The 8,528-nt window shown below is 37.4% G+C and overlaps 1 pseudogene; it reads left to right on the top strand.

Annotated features, from left to right (window-relative positions):
* The first annotated feature begins 7,956 nt into the window (after positions 1-7,956).
* LOC111814772 lies at positions 7,957-8,522 on the top strand (annotated as a pseudogene).
* Positions 8,523-8,528: the final 6 nt, after the last annotated feature.

The raw sequence follows: 8,528 nt of genomic DNA, 5'->3' as shown, positions 1-8,528 counted from the left end.
TTAGATATCTTTCTTTCTTTAGGGAGATAAACATTATTTGAAGTATTTTTGTATAAAGCTTTTGTCCTTCAAAAGAAAAGGAAGTTGGAAGTATGGAGGTGCTTCATATGACAGAGTACAGTACTACTTAAAATCATGAGCAAAGTTTATTTAATTTTCTGTAAAATGTTCTACTATTTATCAACATCAATTCATACAGATCTTTACAGAAAGGAAGAAAATACAAGGTAAGACCTTCTGTTCATTAATTCTCTTCACCAGCTAAGAACTGCTTGTTGTTTGCTACAGGTGAGAATTACATATCCAATAATATCTTCTGCTTTGAGATCTAAGCAAGTGGGAAAGCAGCCTTTTCACTTAATCTGAAGTATCCAGCCTGCTTTATTACATCTTCATTCCAGCATGGAGAGAGAAGCTCTTCCTCTTCCTGTATCTGCTGGAAAGTGTGTGAACCACAGCAAAGCCTTTTCCAATCCATTCTTTCAAGGAATAATTCCATTTGAAATCTTGTGATTCATATGTTTTTGTCAAGCCTCTACTCGCTTGAAGGCAAAATTGCTTATTTCCATAAGCTTCTAATTGGGGAAATGTGGAAGAAGAAAAACTTATGAAGATATGAAAAGGTCTCTGTTCATGTCTGTCTATCTGTCTGTCTGTCCTAGAGAATTTTTTCCTAGAAATTTTGACTGTGTCATTTTTTATTATTCTGTTTTCTTTTGAAGAGAAAAAATAAAAATAACAAAACACTTTCAAAACACATTAGTATGACAGTTACAATAATTAATGCATTGTATGTTGTTGTCTTTATTGTAGTTATTCAGACTGCAAGATATAGGCATGATATCTTTTTTTTTAATAAATAAACAACATAGGTACAAACCTCTGTTTTTTTTAAAGTCAACAGAAAATGGAAATATACTTTTTAAAGTTTCTAATACTAGGAGAAGATATCATACAATGTCTTTTAAATAAATTGTAAGGCAAAGATACAGTATAAATCTTAGAACAAAAATTAAGATTAAGCAATATTCATAAAATTAAATGTTTCCAAACAATTGAACTCAGAAAAAGTTTTCATGATAGCAAAGAAGTACTAAGAGTAAAACATAAGATAAATACTGGAATGGCAAGTAAATGACCAGCACTTCTAACAGTTTGAGGATAGGATATCGCACAAAGTTCTAGTGTACTGTGGACATGCATAATGACCGTGACAGTTACTGGTGGCTAGGCGTCACTTGTGGAACTGAGCTGCAGCTACTTCTTTGAAATCCACCCTGTAGACTCAGGTGGAATCATGACTCATAGGGTGGAAGAGAAGTCCATTTGTAGGGTGTGCTGATGAAAATATTCTGCTGCTGAACACAAAAGAATAACTAGAAGACTACTATTGTAAACCTCTTATTCTCCTCTGTTTAATTGTTTGCCCTATTTGACGGGTTCTTTCGATTCTCATTCATGGGGCTGTGATCAATTTGCTCCCTCTCTAGAACCTCATTTAGTAGTCTGTGTAGGCTTGGCTTTGTCATCATGAAATTCTTTAGTTGTTCTTTGTCATGAAAATATTTCACTTCTCCATTATATTTGAAAGAGAGTTTTGCAGGATAGATCAGTCTGGGTTGGAATTTGTTTTCTTCCAAGACTTGAAGTACTTTGCTCCATGCTCTTCTTGACTTGATGGCTTGTGAAGAAAAATCTGCCGTTTTTCTGATGGGTTTTCCTTTAAATGTGATCTGTTTCTTTTCTTTTATTTTTTCAAAGTTTTATTGATAAACCAATAGCAATGAGACACTTCAAATAAAATCGGAAGTACAGTTTCAACAAATAACACACTGCATATATTCTTCTTAGTGGTTAATTGCTGTACAAGATGCGGACTTGTGATCCTATTTACAAACACCATTAGAACAAATCATTCTATTCATTAAGAGAATGCAACTATATATCTATCCCAATCACTTTGAATACACAGATACAAAATGGACATTCATAGGTATTAGGCATGATATCTTGTATAAACAATGTTAGCACAAAACTTTATTTTCAATGAACTAAAAGAGAGTAGCTGCACAACCATCTTAACGATCTTATTTATAAATATACTATTTTATTATCCCTAAAACAGCCATTTTGTGAGAATTTCAATCCTTTTTCTTAGACAATTAAAATAAGCAGTGTTTAAGATTATGGAAACACAGTGAAAACATATTGTATGAAATTTCTACAGAGGGCTAGTTTATATTCTATGTTAGCTTAGTGCCATCAAGTGGACTTGTTGAAGAAGTTGTATTTCTGTGTGCTTTCTTCTCTAAAGCTGTAGATATTTCAGCACTATTTTATGCCTAAAGCCATTCACTGGTAACAAATTAAATTAAACAAAGTCTTGAATATAGTTTCACATTCAATATAACTGTAATTAAATGCATTGGACTATATTTTCTTCAAAATTGATCAAACATTGCCATCGTCATGAAATTCCATAAATAATCTTTCTGTCTACAACACTTACACATACATGAATATATACTATCTGTATATATGTTTATGTAACAGTCAGAAAATTCTATGCATTCATGATTATAAATATTAAGTAATTAAGAGTACTCTAACTTTTATTAAATATTGTGTGGTGGCAAGACAGTATAATTTTCCCCAAAACAGCAGAAGGGTATATTTTTTTTCACACAAATGAATGCATGAGTTAATGAATTGTTACAAAATAAACCAATTATATCATCACCATCTAAGTTAAAAATAGAAAGAGCTCTATTTTCTCATTCCACATTGTGTATAAATTAATATCAAACAAGTATCTTTGAATAAACTTTAAAATTTCATCTAAATCCAATCAAAGATTCTTTGGGGTGTGTGTGTTTGTGTTTGTGCACTCGCACATGTGTGCCCTTTTCCACTCAATGATTAGAGTTTAGATTCACCTACACTGAAGAATGAAGCTTCAATGGCCTTGTAATCAGTTGCTATATATTATTCTATTCTACAAATCATCTAAGCATTCTTTAGTATGTTTCCTGGATGTTTCTACTCTGAAGATACTATGAGTAATGCTGCTATGAACATGTCCATCACTTAGATTTGATACATTTTATCACATAATTGTGAAAGGCAGGTACATAAATGTAGAAAAACTCAGTGTCAGATTAATGCTCTCTGAGTTTAATAATTGTTCAATAGCTCTCTGATTCTTCTTCATTGCTGATATGTAATAACCAGCACTCACAGTTTAAAAGAGGACAGGTTTATTTTGGCTCACAGTGGGAAAAGTTACAGTCCACAGTCAGCTGAATCCCAGGCAGAATGCAATGGTGGAGGGGGCTTTCATGGCTTGAGGGAAAGGAAGCAGAGGGAAGATAAACAGAGGAACAAGAAGAGGTAAATCTTCAGGTCACATTCCCAGAGACTCAAGTCTAGTGACCAGGTCCACACCTCTAAAAGCAAGTTTTTATATATCATTAGTGGAGTAACAGCTGATGATTATCACACCCCTATGATCCAATCACCTCTCACAAGCCTCATTTTCTCATGATTATAGGTAGTATAGAGAAATGTGGTTAATATATTTGATGGCATTACTAAATGCTTTATTCATCCACTTGTTCTAGCAATTTATAATAATCATTTATCAAGTGATCATTAATTCTGGTAATCAATTATGATATAATTGTTACATTATATTATTTTCAGATAAAGACCAATTTGTTTATTGAAATTCATTTTAAAGGGCAAAAGAACAAACAAATAGGAAGCACAAAGAAAGAAACAGTAATACGCAATATATATGGTAAAGAATTTCACATTACCTTACATATTTTCATCATCAAAATTAACAGATTAACAGACATAGGTACAAAAGATTGGTCAAATGATTAAATATATGATATTTTGCAAATATATATATATATTTTTTTTTCTGCCATATAAGTTCGGTTTTTATCTCATTATATTGTTTATAATGGACTGAATTTCACAAATTTGATATTATTAATCTATTACATTGTTCTTTTTAAGACTTTGGGGATTTGTGTCACTACTAAGATATATTTGGTATATAAATATTTCATCTACACTTTGTGTGTATTCTAGGATAGTGCTCCACTAGGTAGTCTAGGCTTGAGTGCACTATGTAGCCCCAGCTGTCCTCAAATTTGCAGCAATCTCCCTGCTTCAGCCTATCAGGTCTGGTTTGATGTGAGTATCTGGAGATTGAATCTCAGCATTCTAAGCCTGACTGCTTTGTTTAAGCAAGCACTAAAGCAACTGAGCTAATGCACAGGCCCTCATTAGAAACACACTTTCTCATCCCTTTATTGTTAAAGGCCACAATGCGAGACACCTATGTCAGCATGACTCATCCATGTATATCTGATTCCATCATATGATTTGTGTTTCTAAGTGTAAATTCTTAATGGAGAAATTCCATACAGGTTCTAGGCACTTTGGGAAGATGGGCTCTTCTAAGCCTCTTCCCTCATACAGCACCCAACAGAACTTTCAGTTCAAAACTCAACTGTAAAACACAGTAATTCATAGCTCAACACCATTCCAGTCTCCTCAGAAAAAAATATCATTGAAAATTCTATTGTTGAGTTCCACATAGAGAACAAGTTGAAATGGATTTTTTTTTCTACTGGATCAGGTTGCCTTCAGGGCAGCTGTGATATGGCCTGAGGAATGGGAGATTTGAACCTCAGCATCCTGAGACTCATTGCTCTGCTTCAGTAGGCACTGAAAGAACTCAAGTAATAGGCACACCCAAATTAGAAAGACTCTTACCCTTCTCTTTACTACTACATTCAGCAATGCCCCACTCTAGTGAAAGTATTCACATATCCATGTATATCTGATTGTTTCCAACATATGGTTTGTATTTCCAACACTCAGTTGTAGTTGGAGAAACTGTAGCTAAATTCCAGGCATTTTGGGAAGGTGGGCCTTCCTAAATCTGTCCCTGTATCCAGGGAAATACTGAATTTCTGGGTCAAAATATCTTTGGCTACCCCAGATATTAACCATGTCCACCACTCAAGTCTCCTCAGAAAAAGTATACCTGAAAATCCGGCCTCCCAGTTCTTTATAAAGAAAAATGGCAAAAGGATTTCTTTTTGTGGCCACTGAATACCTTCAGGGCAAGCCTGGATTGACTTGAGTATCTGGGGATGGAACCTCAGCATCCTGATCCTCACTGCTTTGCTTAAGCAGGCACTTAAACAACTGAGCTAACTGGCAGGCCCTCAATAGAGATTCACTTTCTCATCCCTTTATTGTTAAGGGCCACAATGAAAGTCACCGTGTCAGGCTTGACTTGTCAATGTGATTCCTTACACAGTATCATTTGTGTTTCTAATTGTGAATTCTTAATGGAGAAAGTCCAGACAGGTTCTAGGCACTTTGGGAAGATGGGCCCTCCTAAGCTCCTCCCATATAAAGCCACCAACAGAACTTGCAGTTCAAAATTCTACTGGAAGACACTAATGCATAGCTCACAACCAAGCCAGTCTCCTCAGAAGAAGTATCATAGAATATTCTACCATTGAGTTCCATGTACAGAACAAATTGAGATGGATTTTTTTTTCACTGGCTCAGGTTACCACCAGGGCAGGTGTGGTAAGGCTGGAGGAACAGGGGATTTGAACCACAGCATCCTGAGGCTAAGTGCTCTGCTTTGATAAGAATGAAATAACTCAGATAATAGGCAGACCCAAAGTAGACTCTCTCCTCTCTACTGTTAAGTTCACCAATGCACCAGTCTAGTGAAACCATTCACTTGTCCGTGTATATCTCTTTGTTTCAGCCATATGACTTGTGTTTCTAAGAGTCAGTTCTAGTTAGAGAAAGTGCAGCTAAATTCATGGAATTTTGGGAACCTGGACTTTCCTAAGTCTGTTCCTGTATAGTGAATTCCCTGTTCAAAATTCCTTTGACTACCCAAAAATTCACCATGCCAGTCTCCTCAGAAAAAGGATACCTGAGGATTCAGCCTTCCAGTTCTTTATATGGAAAAAAGGCAGAAGGATTTTTTTTTCTTTGAAAGAATGTCTTCAAGGCAGGTCTGGTTTAGCATGAGTATCTGGGGATCACTTCCACATCCTGAGTGGAACTGCTTTGATTAAACAGGCACTTAAACAATGGAGATAATGGGCAGGCCCCCTTTAGAAACACACTTTCTCATCCTATTGCGAAGGGCCACAATGAGAGACACCTGTGTCAGGCATGACTTGTTCATGTATATCTGATTTCTTCTGCTGTATGATTTGTACATCTAACTGTGAATTCTTAATGGGGAAAGTCCAGACATATACTAGGCATGTTGGGAAGATGGGCTGTGCTAAGTCTGTTCCCCTATTCATTCCCTGACAAACTCCAGCTCAAAATTCAACTGGAAAATACAGTAATACATAGCTCACCATCATGTCAGTCTCCTGAGAAAAAGTATCATTGAAGATTCGAAGATTCAATTTCCACGTACAGAACAATTTGAGATGGATATTTTTTTTCCTTTTTCTTTTTTGTGATGGGCCTGGTTGCCTTCAGGGAAGGTGTAGTGAAGCCCAAGGAACAGGAGATTCGAACCACAGCATCCTGAGATTCAGTGCTCTGCTTAAGTAGGCCCTGAAAGAAATCAGGTAATGGGCACACCCAAATTAGAAAGACTCCTTCCATCCTCTTTACTACTATGGTCACCAATGTGCCAGTCTAGTGAGAGCAATCACTTGTCAAGTACATCTGGTTGTTTCAACCATATGATTTGTGTTGCTAAGGGTCAGTTCGAGTTGGCAAAAGTACAGCTAAGTTCTAGACATTTTGGGAAGCTGGGCCTTCCTAAGTCTGTTCCAGTATCCATTCAAAAATATCTATGGCTACCCCAGATTCACCAGGCACACCACACCATTCTCCTCAGAAAACTATACCTGAAGATCCAGGCTCCCAGTTCTTTACATGGAAAAATGGGAGGATTTTTTTTTTTTTTTCGGCCACAGAATATCTTCAGGGCAGGTCTGGTTTGACTAATTGTCTGGGGATGGAAACTCAGCATCCTGATCCTGACTGCTTTGTTTAAGCAGAAACTTAAACAACTGAGCTAATGGGGAGACCCCTATTAGAATCACACTTTGCCATCCTTTTATTGTTAAGGGCCCCAATGCCAGAAACCTGTGTCAGGCTGGACTTGTCCATGTACATTTGATTCCTTCCACCATATGATTTGTGTTTCTAAGTGTGATTTCTAAATGGAGAAAATCCAAACAGGTTCTAGACATTTAGGGAAGATGGGCCCTCCTAAGCCTATTCCCCTATGTAGCCCTCAACAGATCTTAGCATTCAAAATTCAACTGGAAAACTCAGTAATTCATAGCTCACCACCATGTCTTTCTCCTCATTAAAAGTGTCATTGAAGATTCTACTGTCAAGTGCCATGTAGAGCACAAGTTGAGATGGATTTTTATTTATTTGTTTGTGTGTGTGTGTGTGTGTGTGTGTGTGTGTGTGTGTGCATACTGAATCTGATTGCCATCAGGGTAGTTGTGTAAAGGCCTGAGGAACAGGGGATTCTAAACACAGCATCCTGAGAATCAGTGTTCTGCTTCAGTAGGCACTGAAAGAACTCAGACAATTGGCACACACAAATTAGAAAGAATCTTTCCCTCCTCTTTACTACTATGGTCACAAATGTGCCAGTCTAGTGAAAGCATTCACTTGTCCATGTATATCTGATTGTTTCAACCATATGATTTCTGTTTCTAAGAGTCAGTTATAGTTGCGGAGGGTGGAGCTAAATTCTAGGCATTTTGGGAAGCTGGGCCTTAAGTCTGTTCCCGTATTGAGGGAAAAACTGAATTTTCTGTTCAAAATTCTTTGGCTACCCCAGAAATTCACTAGGTCCACCACACCAATCTCCTCAGAAAAAGTATATCTGGAGCGCATGTGTGAGTATACGCTTAGCTGGCGAAGAGGGGAGTCTGACGACTCGGAAATTTGAATACCACAGTAGCATGGAGTGTGACCTCATGGAGCCTGACATCTTGGAGTCGTTGGAAGATCTAGGTTATAAGGGTCCATTGTTGGAGGATGGTGACCTGTCTCAGGCGGTCTCTGCTGGAGCCAGTTCCCCGGAGTTTACCAAACTCTGTGCTTGGCTGGTGTCAGAATTAAGAGTGCTCTGTAAGCTAGAAGAAAATGTGCAAGCAACTAACAGTCCAAATGAAGCTGAAGAATTCCAGCTTGAGGTGAGTGGGCTGCTAGGGGAGATGAACTGTCCGTATTTCTCACTGACATCTGGGGATGTGACCAAGCGCCTGCTCATGCAGAAGAATTGCCTCCTCTTGCTCACATACCTCATCTCTGAAATAGAAGCTGCCAGAATGCTCTGTGTGAATGCTCCTCCAAAAAAAGCTCAAGAAGGAGGCGGTAGTGAGGTCTTTCAAGAGTTGAAAGGCATATGTATTGCTCTAGGAATGTCCAAACCTCCAGCCAATATAACTATGTTCCAATTCTTCAGCGGGATTGAAAAAAAA

Source organism: Octodon degus, unplaced genomic scaffold (genome assembly GCF_000260255.1).
Source record: "Octodon degus isolate 3935 unplaced genomic scaffold, OctDeg1.0 scaffold00513, whole genome shotgun sequence".
In the NCBI taxonomy this organism is placed as follows: domain Eukaryota; kingdom Metazoa; phylum Chordata; class Mammalia; order Rodentia; family Octodontidae; genus Octodon; species Octodon degus.
Note: the sequence above shows the minus strand (reverse complement) of the source record. Positions and strands in the feature narration are given on the sequence as shown.